General features: G+C 38.1%; 1 protein-coding gene and 1 long non-coding RNA gene across 6 annotated transcripts in view; one reads left to right on the top strand and one right to left on the bottom strand.

Annotated features, from left to right (window-relative positions):
- Window positions 1-4,601, bottom strand: part of LOC123880918 — a 210,254-nt gene extending 205,653 nt beyond the window's left edge. Inside the window, exons 1-2 of the long non-coding RNA XR_006799370.1 lie at window positions 4,422-4,601; window positions 3,976-3,977 (exon numbers count right to left, since the gene is read on the bottom strand). This is a non-coding gene — a long non-coding RNA (uncharacterized LOC123880918). The remainder of the gene's footprint in view (window positions 1-3,975; window positions 3,978-4,421) is intronic.
- LOC123880913 (RNA-binding protein Musashi homolog Rbp6) overlaps window positions 1-20,715 on the top strand; it is a 656,888-nt gene that overhangs the window by 253,956 nt on the left and 382,217 nt on the right. The window lies entirely within an intron of this gene.

The raw sequence follows: 20,715 nt of genomic DNA, 5'->3' as shown, positions 1-20,715 counted from the left end.
AGATTTGTATGAAATTTTTTAAGACCGCGTAACTTTGAAACCGAATATTTTAACAGAAATCTAGAAAACCACAGACATAGATATTAGTTTCTAGAATATGTCTGCAAAATTTCATGGACTTTGGTTGCTTAGTATTCAAATGAAATTGGAACTACGATTGTATGAAACGAGTGGAAACGAGTGACGGATAGAGCCCTCTTAATAAGTTTGCCTTTATTTTCATAAATGTCAGTTTTAATTCCCGAATTCAAATAATAAAATCAGGCAAAAGCTCAAACAATCATTCGTTCGATATAAAACTCAACTCTCACTTAGAGCGGTTCCGCACTCATCCGATCTGAGTCCGTGAAAATACGGATATGAAAAACTTGGACCGAATTTGGAATTGCTTACGCACTAATCCGATCTTGATCCAAATCCAAGCTATTCATACAGTGGACATCATTGACATATTATCTACATGTGTCATACGTCCGATTTGAATCCGAGATATTCTCACTGATAACGGAGAGAACACGGATGACAAAAGTCGGATCTAGTGCGTGAGCTACCATACAAATAGTTCTATGACTACTTCAGAACGTGTGTTTACGGATTCGGATCGGACACAGTGCGTAATCACCCTTATCCTAGCTAAAAAGTTACCACGAATTTTAGCATCGCAAAGAGTGAAGTGGCGAGTTAATTGAAACTGTTACTGACCACCTTGACGTTTAGAATGCTTCTTTATTAGTACATTGCTATATGTTTTGTTTTTTGCGTTATTTATTTTTTATTAATTACATTGCGTTTTTAAGGCAAAACTTTATGGATAGGGTCTGCGTTAGTATTCAATTCTATCTTGCATTTATAATATCGCGGTGCGTCTCTCCGCTCGCTAATTTTATGCTATCGACATGTCACGCATAATCTCGTCACTGCGTTGATGCAACACTATACCTACTGGGGGTGCATGCGTTAAAAGGTGGCTAACTTACTGTAACCACTTACCATTTGACGTGCTCGACAAGGTGTTAACAGGGCTCTCTCCGTCACTTACTCCATACAATCGTAGTCCCAATTTCATTTGAATATAAAGCAACCAAAGTCCATGAAATTTTGCAGACATATTCTAGAAACTAATATCTGTGTCTGTGGTGTTTTAGATTTTTTTTTAAATATGTAGTTTTAAAATTAATTGAGCTGAAATATTTGTATGTGAATTTTTAAGACCGCGTATCTTTGAAACCGAATATTTTAACGGAAATCTGGAAAACCACAGGCATAGATATTAGTTCCCGGAACGTTTCAACAAAATTACATTGAGTATGATTGGTTAGTATTCCAATGAGAGACGAACTACGTTTGTATGGAGCGAGTGACGGAGAGACCCCTCTTAAGAATCTATGTCAATATTAAATTTGTTATGTATACAAATATAATCGTTTGCAAATATGTAAATACACCTAGGCGTGTTGATTATAAATCTCTCCACGGTAAGATTGCGAGACGAGACCGGAGACAAATGTGTAAACAAGTAACTCACGTCCCGGTTCCCGATCGTCACGTCCTTTTGTGTAAATGCCCGTTAGGGCTTTAGATAATATTGGAGGTACAGGAACTACTATTCATATTCCAAAACACATATTTGTTTTAAAAGTGATCTCTTATAACCAGCCTACTACTACTAAATACAAGCTTTTGAAAGTCTAGGTTTACTAGGTCCAGCCATCTCTTCAGGCTGTTTGAGATAAATGAGATAGCCTACATCGTTTTTGCTCTTACACTTTTTGTACATTTAAATTAAAATAAAGTCAATACTGTACTAAAAAACCTTAGAGAAAACGCTGAAGCTTTTCTTTATCTGTCCCTTCTGACCTACAATTTATTCGATGCTTTTACGGTTGACTTAAATGCCAAAGCAAGGTACTTTAGTCGCAAATCAAGTTGTTACTTTTTGCGTGTGAATAATGTTTTCGTGAACATTATTTGTTAACCCCCGACCCAAAAAGAGGGGTGTTATAAGTTTGACGTGTGTATCTGTGTATCTGTGTGTCTGTGTATCTGTGTATCTGTGTATCTGTCTGTGGCATCGTAGCGCCTAAACGAATGAATCGATTTTAATTTACTTTTTTTTGTTTGAAAGGTGGCTTGATCGAGAGTGTTCTTAGCTATAATCCAAAAAAATTGGTTCAGCCGTTTAAAAGTTATCAGCTTTTTTCTAGTTTTCTTGTAGAAAAGAAGGTTAGATAACCGTTAGGTTCATAATATTCAAGTGTCAATTGACAAATGTCAAGCTGTCAAGATGGACGTTGCCTAGATATACATAATTATTTATTTGAAAATGATTTGTCGGGGGTGTTGAAAATTTTTAATTTACACTTGTATTAAATGTAGTTAACTGTTCAGATACTTATTTAAAAGTAGAACAGATACGAAAACCTGTCTAATTCTGTACTGGAGCTATTCTTACTTAAAATGATATTTATAAACTAGAAAAGTTATAATGTTTGTGTATTTTATTCAGCCACGAAACGCTTGAAATACAAAGCAATGCATCAAAAGTTTTTACCGAATGATAAACGATGCCACAGGAATAGCCACAAAGCGATAAACCCAGTATCAATCATATTATAATCAAAGTTAATCTCTCAAATGGAAGGTTTCGTTCGCCTATAGATAATGTGGACTTATTACGCAGCACTAACGGTCACAAGCCTTCCTTTTATCATTCTTTGCATTGCTTCCTGTTGCTTCTTTTTCTTTGAAATATTCCGCTAATTAAGGAAAGAGGGAGGCTGAAGATTTCCTGGTCTAGCAGATTACGCTATCTCGGAGAAAATGTAACTCATAGTCAGAATTCATTTTTGTGGCTCTCTTTTGTTGGTTGTTGTTTTGTGAAATATTCTTTCAAGAATAAATTGGTCTTTATAAAAAGTTCCTTCAAATAGTTGTCATCACTCTGATCCATACTAATACTACAAATGCGAAAGTGTTTCTGTCTCTCTGCTAGCTTTTCAAGCCAATAGTTTAACAGATTTTGATGAAATTTGGTACGGAGTTAGCTTAAGTCCCGGTAATGATACTACTACTTTTTATCCCGAAAAATTAAAGCCCATCCACTTAACTGATTTATATGAATTTTGGTACAAACTTTCCTTGACGTTCCGGACATGCCCTTTAAAATCCCCTGTAATTGTTTTCATTATCTATCACTAGGTATTTGTTTCAATCGAGATAAATGGTTGTACTGTACCTTCCCGAAGCTGGCTTGTTTTCGAAGATCAGATAGGTCGAGTGGCTAGAGACTTCAGCTTCAAGAGTCCTTGTCCCGGCCACGCTCTCATGGAGAATGACGAATATAGACGATGCCCGATGTAAAAGGGGTACCTATTATATTTCTCACGACTTTGGTCACCATTTGTTTAATTAATATCTAACCCTGTTAAATCGGGCACAATTATTGCATCACGCTCGTAGGTGTCTAAGGGTACATAAACTCTGCGCCAATATCTATAAAGTAGGAGTATGTAAGTATCGCTAAGCGTGTCACTTAGCAAGCTTACGAATTTGTTTTCATTTTATAAAATACAATTGTATGAGCTTTGTTTATCTGGAGTTTTATATCCTAGAAGCTTAAATTTTTTATGAGTTAGTGTTAAAATTTAAATGGAAAATATGAAATCGGGATTTGCTATTTTAAAATCACAAATTATGGAGGTTAACGTGTTTCATTTAAATAAGGGCTGATTTTTCAATCGACAAATAACTTCTAATTTAATCTAAACTAACTTCTAATGGTAAAATAACTTCTAATAATAAATAATCTAAGGAATAAGTTTGACGTTTTGATAGATTTCCTATAGGAAATATGACAAAAATCGGTCCTAAAATTACAATTTGGTTTGATACCAAGACAGTTAATTTAGGATGTAAATACGAGTGGTTATGACTTTGGATCAGGCTAGATAAATACAGATCTTGTAGAGTATCTACTCCTATACCTACCTTGTCAATACTAATACAGGGTAAACTTCTACTAATCTATTCAAATTTTACTTTTTCCCTTAGTTTTAAATATATCATAACTACGTAATATACATAATAATAGATTTATATTGTAATGGATATTTTATAACCAGGATTTAGCGTTAATTGAAATTTGCTTGTACCTACTCCCAAAACCAGAGTTTTGCATCTATTTTAATATGAACTAGTTTACGCTCAGGCATCGTACGCCCTATGCATGGTAGGTATGAATGAAATCCAAGCCATTGTTATGTAAATATCCAAGTTTGGTTTGGCAGCTCCCGTGCTAGACAAAGCGAGCGACGTTGACGACCGACATCGGTTGTTGCTATCAGTTTACATCCAATGAAGCTAGATTTCCGTTTCCTAAAATGTTGTTACTATGTGGACTTGAATAATTATACACATTATACAAGGAACTAAAAGCTTAATCTGCTATAATCCGCAAAACCAGACAAATCTATATGGTGCAACATGTAGCTTGCGATATACACTGCCCGCCCTACCACCGCTAAACATGCAGGAAGAGCCAGCCACCAACCAAACAATACGCACCACCACTACGCAGCACCACACAAATCCCGAACTACTTGACGCACATTTCGCCTCGACACCGTAACATCCTCAGGAGATATCTATATCTCCTATATATACCCTCAGGAGATGTGTTCCTGCAATCGACAATTCTCACAGAGTACCTATCTGCATAGTGGATGGTGCGTCGTGCCTGACATAGTAAGTTGATCATAGCATTCGAGCGAATGTGGATAGGAGGTTTAATGCAATTTCTATTAATTGTCATTGATTTTTGATTTTTAAAGATACTTACTTCTCATATTTACACATACCATAATTTACAGACCAGTGCACAGTGGATAGATTAAGGTTGTGTGAAATAAAATGGTAATCAGAGAAGCAGTACAACTTCCCAACTTTATGGAAAAATGTGAGAGGGTGTAAATGTAGACGAGGTTCACGCAGATTACCACATATTACTAAACGGCATAGAATTACAAATAGCCTTTTCATTTTTTTCTCTAGGGGCATCCCTGGTATCAGTCAGATGCATGCGCTGCCTTGAGATGCAAAGTGAGAGGTGAACGAGAGCTTTTTATATTTGCGGCAGCCACGCTCGGATTTGCATAATATTGCTTCCTTAACATTTGTACTGTATCATACTGCGTAGAATTTTTGCCTACCCACGTTGCTAAATTTCACGTAAAAATTCACGGCTTCAGTATTTTAAATATTTTTTTTCTATAAAGAAAGCGCTATTCCTTTTAATAATAACTAAAAATTTAATAACCCCTGACACAAAAACCTCTATAAGAAAACTTGAAAAGAGCTGATAACTTTCAAACGGCTGAACCGATTTTCTTCGATTATAGCTAAGAACACTCTCGATCAAGCAAAAACAAAAAAAAACTAAATTAAAATCGGTTTATTCATTTAGGAGCTACGATGCCACAGACAGATACACAGATACACACATAAAACTTATAACACCCCTCTTTTTGGGTCGGGGGTTACTAAAAATATTTCAAATGCAAAGTCGTAGGGCGCGTATAACAATCAACTTTTGGCTCAGGGACTGTCTGCCATATCCATAATTTAATTAAGAAATGAAAAGTCTCCTTCCAACTACGAAAGTTGTGTCTCAATCGGCAACTTTTTGTACAATGCCGTAGAATGAGTATGTGTTATACACGCTTCCTAAGTGTTCTTAAGTAAAAAGAAACACTTAATTTCTTATTTCTTTCATACTCTGTGGAAAAAAGGAGAAGGTATTAACATAGGAAAGAAGTTAAATTGAACTGCCAGTTTTCGTCCGTTATCTTTGGATTTAAAAATCTAAAGCTAATACCTAAGTCACTATTCAATCTGCATAATATTGCTTCCTTAATATGCCGACCGCAGTGAAGGGAGAGGTGAAATTGCTTTTTTCTCAGTACGGGAAGTCAATGAATTTAAGTCAATGGTAGATAGTGGGGTCTGAATGTTTGCCTAGTCAAATGTGATGGAATGGGCCGGGACGCGGCGTTGGTATTCCTTGAATTTGTAAAAATGTTTTTGTCGCTATGTCAGTAAAATGACATTGTTTGCTATAATGGAGATACTATGAGTATATTTTATTGCCAATCTTACTTGCGCCTTTGCATCGATCAAGGTTTTTCATATTCTGTAGTAGCCCTTTATTTTCCGGGATAAAAGTAGATATCGTCTATCCTAGTGTAAGTTGATTTTAAGCATTGTGTCACGTCGAAATCGATTGAGAAGTTGAGGCGTAAATAAGTAACAAATAAACACCCACTTTGGAATTTATTGCATTAAGTGTGGACTATAGATAGCCAAGTTTGATAGTAGTATTTTGGTTAAGAAATAGTTTTAGAAATAATTTTTATCATGAACATTAGTCCAATAATCTGGGTCTTCCTAGGCTTAATTACACAATATAAAACCTCCATAAAATTTTAATTAGTAGAATATCATTTAATAACAAAACAATTAAGATCCTAAGGAAGATATTTCTTATAATTCATAGTAGATTTGCGTATTGCTCTTTTTAACAACATAATACCTTGATAAGTCAATTGGACTAAAATACAGGTGGCGTTATAACTGTTAGTAGCTTCAGAAACGATAAAACACGTGCCGAATTAATTAGGCCCTTGTATTATAGAGCATTTGTAAGTTTAATGTTGGCACGTCCAACAATTTAATCCCTTTAAGGGTTTGACCTCAAAAATTACCTACGTCATTGCAATCCTGTGTCGTAGGCGGAATCCGTTATTTAAACCTTATGTTTTGGATTCAGTGGTTGTAGGCTGACTTTAATGGTGGATTTGGCGGTTTCTCTATGGAACAATCACTATGTTGTACGTGTGACATGGAATTACAATTTAGGTGAAATATATTTTTGTTGTTTCTCATTTTTTGTAAACATTTTAAAAAATATTATTGTAATCAGTACATTGTATATAAATGTAAGAAGATTAGGTATACTTTGAATAATAATGTTAAGCTAACTGATCTTGTAGGTTGTTAAAAACTCCACTTAACGCGATAATCTCATTTCGTAATTTCATTGCATGATATTCCGTCGTACTCTACCGAGTTTATAGTACTTCGTTATTTTGCTTAATTAAGTATATTTTTTGTTTGTTGTACCCTTTTGTTCCATACATCCTATAAAGATTCTGAGCGAGTGCTGTAAATTAAATTACTGAAACATTTTAAATTCTTCTCACACGCTACTCGTAGCTACGCGTCTTTTATTCGTTTATCCAATGAAATGAAATCAAATAAATCGTTTGTGAAAATATTTCTCAACAACTGTGTTTTCAAAACAAAAATATTAACAATACCTGACTATCCGACTCTGGCTGTCATAGAACATGTCATGAGAGCAGGTGCTCTTTTCGGTGACAGGCAAGCGCGGGATGGTGCCGTTATTTGTGCCCGGAGTTTATTTATTCGAAACTTCTGCCCGCTTCAGATGACCGCCGTCCAGTCACAAACTGTCACTGTATTTTTCGACCCTTTATTTTCACTTGACAAGAATATTCCGAACGTCCTCTCGATATTACATTCCGATACGACTTTTTACTCGTGATACATTTTTCCAATTGTCTCGTTGCGCGCCTCCGCAGTGCGAACTAACGGAATAGAATTTTCAAACAGTTTTGATTGATAAAGGTAGACAGGTTTTCGCTTTCTTTGTTTGTGAAATTAGATTCGGGAGGTAGCGTGAAACTTCAGTTCCACTTGATTAATGATCATTCGAGGGGGATTCGAGAAAAAAGAAACGATTTTAGGTTGCCCGATTTTCTATAGAAAACGAATTAGCCGCCGATTCTTTTTTCGGTAGGTTAATTTCTGTCTCGGGGCGAATGTGCTTAGATTTGATGCAATAGCGCGATATTATCCAATTTTCCGAAACAACGCTCGGGCTCTGTTAATATTTGATATGTTCTCGACTTTTCTCGAATTTAACGCAGCGATTAAACAACGCGGGGCGAAGGATTATATGTGAATATTTAAAATGCTATATCGGTTCTAGTTCAGTGAAGGAGCATGGGATTGTTCTTGCGATTTATTGAAAATATTGCTGTATTCATTAATTCATATTATGTGACTGTAATATTCATTAAAATAATCATCCGTACTTATACTAATTCAATGCAAAATTTATTATTGATATTAGTTAGTAAAATTGCCAAAAATTTATAAATCCTCTCGGGATTTTAGGACTCCAGTAAATTAGACATAGTTGCATACCGCAGGTTGGAAAGCCATTAAAATAGAAGGATTACTTTTATGGCACAGTTAGCTCGCTTGAGATAATATCGGTTATTTTATGGATGCAATAAAGGGTATTCGATTTTAGCCAGCCGCGTGTGTGATTGTATAATAGCGGGTTTAATTTAGTACGAAGCCTAATCCGGTACCGTAAGAACTGTTTTAAGCCCGTACCGTTTTATAAAAGATAATTTTACTTTGGTTTTGATTTCAATTAACAGTTAAGTCCAAAAATACAGTTAGAATATCAAGTAGTAATTAGTTTTAATTGGAGATGATTGGATTTATACGCATAAAAGATTTTCAAGAATAAGAACTTCCCAAACTTTACATTCAGACAATCAGAAAGTGGGTTAATGAGATTCGTTCAAGAAAAACATCTCGTTAGGGCATACATTATTCAAGCTTTCTCAAAGTTATTCCGTGTTCACGCGTTCATTAAATGCGAATAAAGTTGCGATTCGCGTAAACCGTCCGGACCTGACATATCAACTTATCACCCCGCGAACTATTCCCAAGTATTTGGGGACTCGAGAATACACTCCCGGCTTGTTATTTAAATTTATCACTCAACTTTTGTGTTCTAAATTCGTTGTAACAGGTAATATTTCACAGGTTATTAATTACAATGCCGGCATCCTCGGTGTAACTCTTATTACATTACGTCAGATGCAAATTGAAAAATTCCCCGGGCGTGTGTCCCGTCTCTCCGAAGTATTTTGGCAAAATTATTCTCATTCATTAAGTCGAGAAGTGGAGGGCGCACGAGATTGTCGACGTAACATTTACTTGTGAGTAACGAGGTGACTTCCTGTTATTAGTTATGTCGCTATAATATTGTTTTCCCTCTGATTTTTAGGGTTCCGTACCTCAAAAGGAAAAAGGAGCCCTTATCACTTCGTTGTCTGTCTGTCCGTCTGTCCATCTATCCGTTTGTCCGTCTATCCGTCTGTCCGTCTGTCGTGTCTGTCAAGAAAACCTATAGGGTAGGTACTTTCCGTTGTAATTCATCAGATCTGTCACCTAGAACCATGAAATTTGGCTAGTCTTATAGCACAAGTAAAGGGAAAAATCCGAAAACTGTGAATTTTTTGGTGACATCACAAAAAAAAATTAAATGTGTTCATGAACAAATATAATTAGTATTTTCAATTTTCAAAGTAAGATAACTATGCCCAGTAAAGTGTCATATGAAATGGCTTTACCTGTACGTTCTAAACATATTTTTATTTATTTTCATGCATTTTTTCATGATTTTGATTTATCGAGCAAAATGTCAAAAAACCCGTGCACGAAACCTTCGATGCACGAATCTGACTCGCACTTGGCTGGTTTTTTGTCCTTATAAGCTCTCGATATCCTTGAGATTAACTTAGAAAGTTTTACCATTTCATCTGTTGAAGCTCTAATCATACTGTGATAATATATATCTCTTCATCTTATTTATCTCTTTGCTTAATATTGTTAGCAAAATCTTCTTTTTATAGTATACCAGACAACACGATACCCGCGACTTCATCCGCCTCAAAAATTGATTTTCCGGGATGAAAAGTATCATATTATGTGTTAAATCAAGGTATAACCTATCTCTATCCCCTTCCGCCAAATCGGTTCAGCCATTAAGCGTAAAGGAGTAACAACATCCAAACTTTCACATATATACCTACTAATGTTACAAAGAGGATAGATTCGTTTGTCTGTTTATATCTAGATACACCTACTCTGAAACTATTAAATTGATTTTAATAATAATTCACTCCCCATTATAAATACATACTACATATTATTATAAATGCGAAAGGGCTTGTGTTTTGGTTCGTTGTTTTGTCCTCTGAAATGGAGCAAGAGATCAACGTGACTTTTGCATGGATATGGTAAATTAGTGATTTTTAAAGAAGCCTAAAACCAAGCAGATGAAATGTCGCGGGATTTATCTGCTTAATACAAAATACATCATCCATTTAAATTGTGTGTGATGTAATCTCTCTTTAATCATGTTGAGGTACATTGCCATTTATCTAATTTCATGACATGAGCTTGCCAAAGTAACATCCCAAATCTCTACGCAGTGTTCACGTCTCTTAATACCAATCCATTAATTAAAACTTATTTTGTCCCAAATACGACACCTCTTCGTCGGCAAATAGCGTTAGCACGCGTAATCCAAACTAAAACTTAGTTATTGTTTATGGAACATATACGAGATTATTTTAACATGGAACTAGGGGGAAACGAAACTTGTTCCTACACTGTGTCTTATTAATTACAAAATTAGGTTTTCGTCTACATCGTCTACATTTACGACAAGTATAATTACCTCTACTATTTTAGTCTATTTCAAACAGTTTGTACATTCAATTGTTTGAGGGCATAATATCACACATACATAGTTCAAAAACTGATAGACTTTGGGGTTCCAAGGTGCTGGAATAGCGAATTCGCACCGGAAATCGCAGTGTATAAAACCTCTCCCACTAGGTGGTTACATCAAACGTATCGCAGGGATCTGTGTAGTTGAATGTAACGTTTACTTTTTTTTTTCAATTTAAATGTGGCTTAGATTATGCTGCTTATTAAAAATAAAGGGTCATAGTAATGAAGTTATTTAACTAAGTATAATGATAATAATCTGCGTTGGGGTGAAGCATAGAATGACATTTTTTTTATTATACCAGAAAGTTATAAAACCAAAGAGAAAAGGATTTACTGGATTGAAGACAGTTATCCTCCAACAACAATTTACAATATGATTGTGTTTGAAAAATATGTTGCAGTCTTCAATTTCGACATCCAATACAATCCTAGTTGAAAACTCTTGAAAAATAGAAAATCTTTCAAAGAGATGCGTTTAACACGAGACAAAGAGTGATTTAGATCTCTTTGCGGAGGCCCTTTCACGGCTACTATTTACTTTACTCACGGGGCCTCTTCCAGTCCGTGCACCTAAATCCTTTGCTCAATATGTAAGAGATGGCTTCACCTACCCAACGTCAGCAAAGATTTTCCTCACTTGAAGTTTTTTCAAAAACATTTTACTTTGGAATACAATATATCTAGTGTAGGTGTTCTAAATTGCGCTGATTTTATTATTGTTCATTAAAGTGAGAGTCCAGAACTTTTACTACGAGCGAGTTTTTGCCGATGCCACCGCTCATGCCATCTTAGTTCATGGGTGGTCTTTAGTTCACACTCGCCCATAATATATTAGATTCCCACATGCTTTGCCGCTAGTTACACTGCTACTCGTAGGAGTCCTGGGCGATAAAATGCCGAGGCGCTAAGACCGAGGTCTTTCACAAGACGAAAAAATTTAATTTATTCAGAAAGTAATAATACAGATTTTGACAAATGTTAAAAATACTTAAATATAAAAATTATAAAACAAAAATATCATCCAAATCACTGTAACGAGGCAGGGTGCCCAGAACGCTGGCTGCGTTACCTCGTTGAATGGTCAGACTAATATGCTGACCAAGGTAACTGCCAGATTTCCGGTCACCCGTGGACTCCACAAGACGGGATGACAGGTCCTTAAAAAAGGATCTGGCATCCTCGCCCCACGAACCCATGGTCTCCACTCCAAAAGGCACAAATATGAAATTATTTTCTATATTTTCATATTTGCGCCTCTTGGCCCTTTCTGCCTTAGTGGCTGCCGTTCCGGCCGCCACGGAGGTCACCTGTATGTTAAACTTAAATTCACGTGGACTAAGTCGCGGGCACAATCTAGTAATCTATATTAACAAAGTTTGAATAGTCAAACAAATTCAAAGGAAATCTTCTAGTAGGTAATTAGATAACTAGGCAACTAAGAAATACTAATTAAGCACCTACTGCTGTAAAAGTTGTCCAGTTAAATAGTCTTTAAAGCTGAAGTTTTTGCGTTTCAAACTAAACTCGAGTATCTTTAAGAGTATTATATGATATTGCTCTTTAGAGAAAGTGAATTACCTAAGACTTGGGCTATTACAGCTCGCGTACGTGTACCCGACATTCAAAGATAATTCCTTCATATAATTTCCCATACTTAAATTGTAATGAAATTTATTCTCCACTCAAGTCTTTCGCAACGAAGCGGGGAATGTAATCGGTGGAGAACTAATACAGCCCCCCTCGCGTATGGAAATGCCTCGTTGGGGACGCAGTTAGTTCTTTTGATAGCAAGCCTTTTTCTTGTCGAATTAAAACTGAAATCGAGCTAGGCGATTTCGAGAAAATTAAAGGAGCGTCTCATTTTCAGCGATGACTCTTTACGGGTAATATTAGTATGATTGTGGCTCGCTCACCGAACTTAAGTACTTACTTAAGTGTCTACTTATTTTGTACTGAACGTTTATTTTAATTAAGTGGACGCCTTATCAAGGTGTAACAAGCGAGTGTGTGTGGAAAATCATTTATTTGTCTGCATACCCCGTCTTGACTTAATTGAAATTCTTGTTTGTACAGTACTTTGGTGTTAACGTGGCTTATAAGTGTTTAGAAAATAATTAAAATGTTGCGTTGGATAATTATCATGAAAGAAAATTTGATTAAGACGGGTCTCTCCGTCACTCGCTCCATACAAACGTAGTTCCAATTTCATTTGAATATTAAGCAATCAAAGTCCATGAAATTTTGCAGACATATTCTAGAAACTAATATCTATGCCTGTGGTTTTCCAGATTTCTGTTAAAATATTCGGTTGGAAAGTTACGCGGTTTTAAAAATTCACATACAAATCTTTGAGCTCCTGTAATTTTGAAACTACATATTTTTAGAAAAATCTAAAACACCACAGTCACAGATATTAGTTTCTAGAATACGTCTGCAAAATTTCATGGACTTTGGTTGCTTAATATTCAAATGAAATTGGAACTACGATTGTATGGAGTAAGTGACGGAGAGAGCCCTGTTAAACCCTTCACATTCTGAGAGGAGACCCACGCTTAGTTGATCATAATGATGATGTGTTTAACATTGGAATGGCATGTCAACAATTTTTAACTACTTATACAAATATAGAAATAAGTAATATAATTATTACAAACTTAAGTTTATAATATATTTAGTATCCAATACCGTAAACTAAACAGTAACAATGAGAAAAGTCACTGCAGATTTTCCACTATTTTGAATTCTGTGGTTGAGGTTAAACAAGTCTTACACCATCCTTAGAACTTGTCTCCTCGAGGATTATAAACTCTTGGTTCCCTCCACTTGCACATATCAAGCTTATTGTTGTCCTCTTAGTTTCTACATTGGAACACTCGCAAAACGCGTTCACCCGTGATATTGTCTCTTTTAAGTCTAGATGCTGTACCTATTCTAACTCTTTGAGACAGTAGATTAGCCTTACAAATTAAAAAATGTTTTTGTGTGTCTGTCCGTTCGTAACCTACGCGTTATTGAGTTATTGTTGACACTTGCATGAAGGTTTCTTACAAAGTATTACCAGTTGAAGGCGCGTGAGTCGCATTACAGCGCATCTATAGGTATAGCTAAATAAGTTACACATAAGGAAAAAACCGGCCAAGTGCGAGTCAGACTCGCGCACTGAGGGTTCCGTACTCGGGTATTTTTCCAACATTTCGCATGATAAATCAAAAACTATTATACATAAAAATAAAAATCTGTTTTAGAATGTACAGGTAAAGCCCTTTCATATGATACCCCACTTGGACGTACGGACGGACGAACGGACAGACAGACAGACAACGAAGTGATCCTATAAGGGTTCCAAGGGTTTTTTTGGAGTTTTGAGGTACGGAACCCTAAAAACGGCTAATTGATTGACTGATCTATCAACGCTCAATTCAAACCACTGGACGGATCAAGCTGTTATAACGTAGGCAGGTGCTAAAAAAGGACCTTTGAAAATTCAACCCCTAAAGAAGAGAGTTAGGTACTTATCTTTAGAATAGAGGTTTGAAATTTGAATGAAAATGTGTCAGTTTTAAAGTTATCGCTGCGATATTGTAAAAGCTGGAATACTAAGTGAAATTATAAATCGTCAATCGTTTCCATTTATCGACGTAATGATACCGCGAAAATTGTGTCATTTCTTAGGTTTAGCCACTTACGCTTTTACAATAAAACCCGCGACTACACATAAAAATTTTGGCTTTCTGTTGAAAATGAAGGAGTGCATAATTGTTTCACGATATTCATTTGAAAAAATGAGTTTTGTGTTTCTCTGTCCAAGCCTTTATGCCAGCTCTCTAGTTTGAACGCGTCCACCCGTAACATTGTCCCGCCTTAACCGCTGACGCCTTTATTTTAGCCAGGATGCAAATTAAATTACACTCAAGTTTTGCTGACTTGGTCACACTGTCGGGAAGATAGCTCGTCGCTTGTTGGTTGTTGTTATTGTTTGAGAGTTTGTCTTCTTCAACTTACCTTATTTCCGCTATTTAACAAGAGTCTTGGCATCTCAAGTCTTAGAACTTAGTAGCCTGCAAGGAAAATAAGGTTTTAAACACTTATATGTAGATAAATATGTACTTTTGAGAAAAGACTTTAGAAATTGAGTCGGGAAGTTATATGAGTCATATAACTTCCCGATTACTGTTACTGTGAACTGATAGTTAACAGTAACAGTTTCCCGTCGATAAAAATTTGCATAAGATTGCAGACAGAAGGGCTGGCTCATTTTTTGCGCAACGGATCAGCCTGGCTGTCCAACGCGGAAATGCAGCCAGTATTCTTGGCACCATTCCACGCGGGCATGATTTGTATAGTAATTAGATAAGGCTTTAAGTTTTATTGTAATATTTTCAATAAAAAAAAAAAGATTGCAAACTTTGTGATTTTATCTTATATCGTAATAGATCAAAGTATCTAAATTATAGGTACCCATAATAAGAACCCATTGATAAGAAATTGGTATTTAGACTAAATACCGATTTTCGTGGATAGATATAATTTTTTTATCCCCTATTTCACTTTTTAGGGGTGAAATTTCCAACTCAAAATTTCAAGTTTTTGATAGATAAGTAGGTAAGTCAGCCAGAACAAGTATCTTTTTCATATGTATAGATTTTGGACACAAGAAGATTATTACAATTATAACGAGGCAGTCGCCAGCGCATCTTGGATGAGTCACCGTGGCCTACGTGACCGGACGCTCGTAGGCATCAGCGAAACTTCGCGAACATTCTACGAGGACGGTCAATCGACGCGGCCTGCGACGCTTCGCCCCACTCCGACCGCCTCCTGCCGTTCGCTAATAAATACGCCGCGCCGGCTCAACACCCTTGGCAAAGTGTATGAGAAAGTCATACTCAGCCGACTTAAGTCCGTGGTAGAGGAGAAAAACCTCCTAAACGACGAGCAATTCGGATTCCGATCCAGACACTCGTGCGTCCACCAAGTGCACCGCCTCACGGAGCACATCCTTCACAACTTCAATCGATTCAGTGTGAATGGTGTCCCTACGGGAGCCCTCTTCTTCGACGTAGCCAAAGCTTTCGACAAGGTGTGGCACGCCGGCTTAATATATAAGCTATACCATCTAGGCGTGCCCGAAAGACTCGTACACTTACTACGAGAATTTCTCACCAATCGAACTTTCCGCTACCGACTGGACGGGACTCTTTCCTCCCCAAGGCCTATCCGAGCAGGTGTCCCTCAGGGCTCCGCGCTCTCACCCCTCTTGTACGCGCTGTACACCAGCGACATTCCCAGATCCCCCGATGTCCACATAGCTCAGTTCGCGGACGATACCGCTCTATTCAGCTCTCACGTAAAACTCCAAATTGTTAAAGCTCGACTCCAAAAGGCGGTCAGTAGCCTAGGCCACTGGTTCCGCCTCTGGAGAATAGAGGTTAACCCGGAGAAAAGCGCAGCAGTGCTCTTTCAAAAGGCAAAAAGAAAATCACTTGACACACTCCGACGGACCGAATTAACCCTTTACGACCGCCCCATTCCCTGGCAAACTAATACCAAGTATTTGGGTGTAACCTTCGATAATAAGATGAGCTTCAAGGCGCACATACGTAGAGTCCGTAAAAGGGCATCGTATGTTATGAGTCGTCTTTATCCCATGATTTGCGCCAAGAGCAAAATGTCACTCCGACATAAAGTCACGCTATATAAGACGTGCATCCGGCCAATAATGTCATATGCCTGCATCGCATTTGCACATTTGCCACCCTCCTCCCTCAAACCCCTCCAAGTCCTACAAAACAAATTCATGCGCATGGCCACAGGCTCCCCGTGGTACGTGCGTAATGTAGACCTCCATAGAGACCTCCAGCTCCCGACCATAGCTTATTACTTTAAACAGCTTTCCAAAAATTATTTTGAGAAAGCCACCAAACACCCCAACCCCCTGGTAGTTGGGGCATCAACTTATACCCCCGACCGTAACGACCCTCCCGACAAAAGACGCCCAAAGCACGTCCTTAACGATCCCGACGACCAAATTATGACGGACAATGCTCCCTTTCTTGTAGGGCTACACGATTCAAACAATTTACAGCGTCTTCGCCGGCGAAGACGAGGACCCCGATTTCTTACGTCACCCGGACGTGGACTCACGCCACGGCCTCGGGGACGCATGGACTAGCCAGTCCGACCAAACCACCCATCCCAACGTCAGCCTAAGCCGTGGTCCGAGCCTCACAGGAGGCGCCCTTAGGAGGACGTTGCCCCCCGACCTCTTCATTTATTTCTTCGAGCCCTAGGGCTCATCCCAGGCGGAGCTTCGCGCTTGCCACCCCCCCCGGTGACGCTGTAGCGGCCAGTAGGGCCTACGCAGCATAGTCAATCCGAAACAACACACCACCGAGCCGGCAGTTCGACTGGGAGCACCGCTCGCCACCAAAGTCGGAACGTGGTCAGACGCTTACGACTGGTGGGTGGTGATACCAGCGAACGAGGCAGGAGGTGTTGACGAGCCGTCTCGTCAGCTCCGCCGATATCCCCGCTCCCCCCTCGCGTTTCCCTCCGTAGTGCGTAGTCTGCCGGCCGCCGGCGGCCGAGTGTTGTTAGGATAATTAGAACCCGTGTAGGATAGGTACCTAGGTTTAAGATTTAAGACTGTAAGAATCCAATAAACGCCGAAGGGCGTTAGTGTATACCATCCGTGTTTAATTTACCTTCCCTCAACCCGGCTAGGGACAACTGACGGGAGGTAGGTTCGACCCCTGCTCCTCCATGTACGTAGCGAGGCAAGGCAGGACTCACCTGAGCTAGCCCGCTACGTTACATTGGCGCCCATCCGAAAAACCCACCCGGCCGTCCGGGATTCACGCGCGTCGCATAGACCCGGTCGTATCCGTTTCCGAATAGTATTCCGTAAAGATTAAAGATACGCCCTGCTACATCGCAGTGGCATCCGATCCGAGAGGAGACAGGGAAAACACACAGGTAACACTTTTATTTAAATTCGAGTGATTTGAAAGCATTAACGAATATAAACCCTTGCACAAAGTCGGCTCGTACAGTTCGAGTTCGACTGTAAGGGTGAATATTCGACCGCGAAACTCAATAAACACTCACAAGAATAGAATCGCGAGAATTGGATGCTTATCCAGGATTAGTTGGCTCGGGGGCTCCGAGAAGATAAATCCAAGATCAGCTCCACATCGTAACAAAATACCACACAACACAGACACACAAGGGGGAAAATTAGAAAAATCAAAAAACGCGTTAACGGATATAAACTCTTGCAAAAAGTTGACTCGTACAGTTCGAGTTCGACTGTAAGTGTGAGTATCCGACCGAAATATAATAGTGAAAACCTAGAAATCCGACAATTAAAGGCGCGAGTTATATGCTTATCCAGGATTAGTCGGCTCGGGGGTCCCGAGAAGATAAATCTGAGGATAAGCATCCGACCAAATTAATAAAACGAGGGAAAAAAATTATCGATATATATAGTCATAATATTCCGTTACCGATAAAATATAAGATATAAAATCTAAAAGATGAGATATAGAATATATAAGATATAAAATATAGATAGATAAAGTACCGTCCGCTCATCCGTCGAAATATAGATATAAACTAAAAATAAGCCGTTACCGTTACCGTTTCATATAATAATCCGTTACCATTTCATCCGTACGATATAATAATCCGTTACCGTTCAAAAGAAAGATTAAGAAATAAACTAGTTAACCGTCATTCTCTGTAATTATACTCATATTTTACCGTTGTCACCGGTATCGAAAGTGATCGTTACCGGTACCGTTCTGTCCGTTACCGTAGAAGTTAAAATAATAACCCGTGATTTAGTTAGCATAAACCAGATTGCTTAATATAGAAATTCTTAAACAAGATAGAAATAAGTAAACCATAGTAGTAAAAGAAGATAATGCCCACGGCCTGGATATACGCGCTAAATAAACAAAAATTAATCGAAGAACTAGAAAATAGAAATATACCGGTTACACCCACGAGTACAGTCGACGAATTGCGTAAGCAATTATCACAGATAATCAAAACCGAGACAGAAACGTTCAAAGACTGCACAATGGGGAACGAAGAGGAAATGAAAGAATTTGATAAGGCCATATCCCGCTGGAAGATCCATTACGATACAACAGGGGACGCCGCCGAATTTCTGGAAAGAATAGAGGAACTAGCAGATACGTTAAAGGTCAATAAAGACAAAATAATACATCTAATACCCAGATGTCTTAACGGAAAAGCATCACTATGGTACAGAAACAACAACCAGTATTGGAAAACCTGGGAAGATTTCACAGAAAACTTTAAACTATATTATTACCCGAGGAATTATGAGAAAAATCTTTTAGAAACAATCATAAATAGACGACAACGACCTTGGGAAAACTTCGTACAATATTTGACCGATATACAAACGCTCATGAGAAGATACGGAAAGCTTACACCGGAACAACAACTAGAAAGAATATACGACAATATGAAGTCTAATTACCAATACTATATAAAGAGAAGAGACTTTGATACAATTACGGAACTTATTCAGCTAGCAAGGGACTACGAAAAGATAAACACAGACCGATACAAAGAAAGGTACCCAAGGACAAATTATCAACACAGAGAAACCCGAACAGAACAAACCGATAAAACGTCAGAAAACCCGAAACCAGAAGACCATAAGAAGAACGGAAAACTGGTCAACCAAGATTACGATCCGAATACCTGCTGCTGGAAATGTGGGAAGAAAAACCACAAATCCCAGGAATGTCGGAATAAACAGGTCATATTCTGCAGCAGATGCGGCCTTCTAGGAAAATTGACGAAGAACTGCTGTAAAGAAACAGGCAAAACGAACAGAGTTAAACAAGCATATACAACAAACATACAAGTGGGAAAGGACAAGAGGATCTTTACCAACATAAAAATACACGGAAAACCGTTCAACGCGTTAGTAGATACAGGGTCAACAAATACCTACATCAACAAAGAAATCATGGAACACGTAAGAAAACACAATAAAGGAACAGTAAGGAAAGAAACAACAATAAAATTAGCAGACGGGTCCAAGGTAACGACAGATACAGCCGTAAACATTGAGTTAGAATTAAACGGAAGAGTCCTAACGCACCAAGTCATCTATCTCCCATCAACAACAGTAATGATAATGGGGATGGACCTGCTTACACGAATAGGACTTACAATAGACTGGAAACAGGCGACATGTGAGCACACAGAGACAATAAACCTGGAAGCAAAAGGGAACAAGACAAACACCCTTACCACCGAACAAAAAACCATACTACAGACCGTTCTGAAAGAAGAGTTCGAAAAAGCTGAAAGAAGCCCAAAAGGAAATACCTGGGTAAAACACGTAATAAAGCTAAAACATAAAGAACCAGTAAAGCAAAAATACTACCCGAGAAACCCGAAAATGCAAGAATAAATTAACGAACACGTAAATCAAATGTTGGCAGATGGAATCATCGAGAGATCAAGCAGCCCGTATAGCTCACCAATAGTGATGGCCAAAAAGGATAATGGCCAATACCGATTTTGCATAGACTTCAGAAGAATAAACGAAATTACCGAAAAAGACGCCTACCCGATACCCCAAATAGACGACACACTAGAAAAGCTAAGTAAAGGAAAATATTTTTCAAAATTCGACCTAAAGAATGGCTACTGGAACGTCCCACTAGACGAGACAAGCAAACCAATAACGGCGTTCACGGTACCAGGAAGAGGACTATTCCAGTTCAGAGTTATGCCATTCGGACTACATTCAAGTGGTGCAACATTTCAGAGATTATTAGATAGAGTGATAGGCCCAGAATTAGAACCAAACGCTTACGTATATCTAGACGACATAATAGTCTGCAGCAAAACATTTGACGAACACATAAAGCACTTAAAAGAAATATTTAAACGAATCACCGACGCAGGTCTCAGAATAAACAAAGAAAAATGTGAGTTTTGCCAACACCAAGTAGAATACCTAGGTCACGTGATAACAAAGGA

Source organism: Maniola jurtina, chromosome 3 (genome assembly GCF_905333055.1).
Source record: "Maniola jurtina chromosome 3, ilManJurt1.1, whole genome shotgun sequence".
Classification (NCBI taxonomy): Eukaryota; Metazoa; Arthropoda; class Insecta; order Lepidoptera; family Nymphalidae; genus Maniola; species Maniola jurtina.
This window is presented reverse-complemented; position numbering and strand designations above follow the sequence as displayed.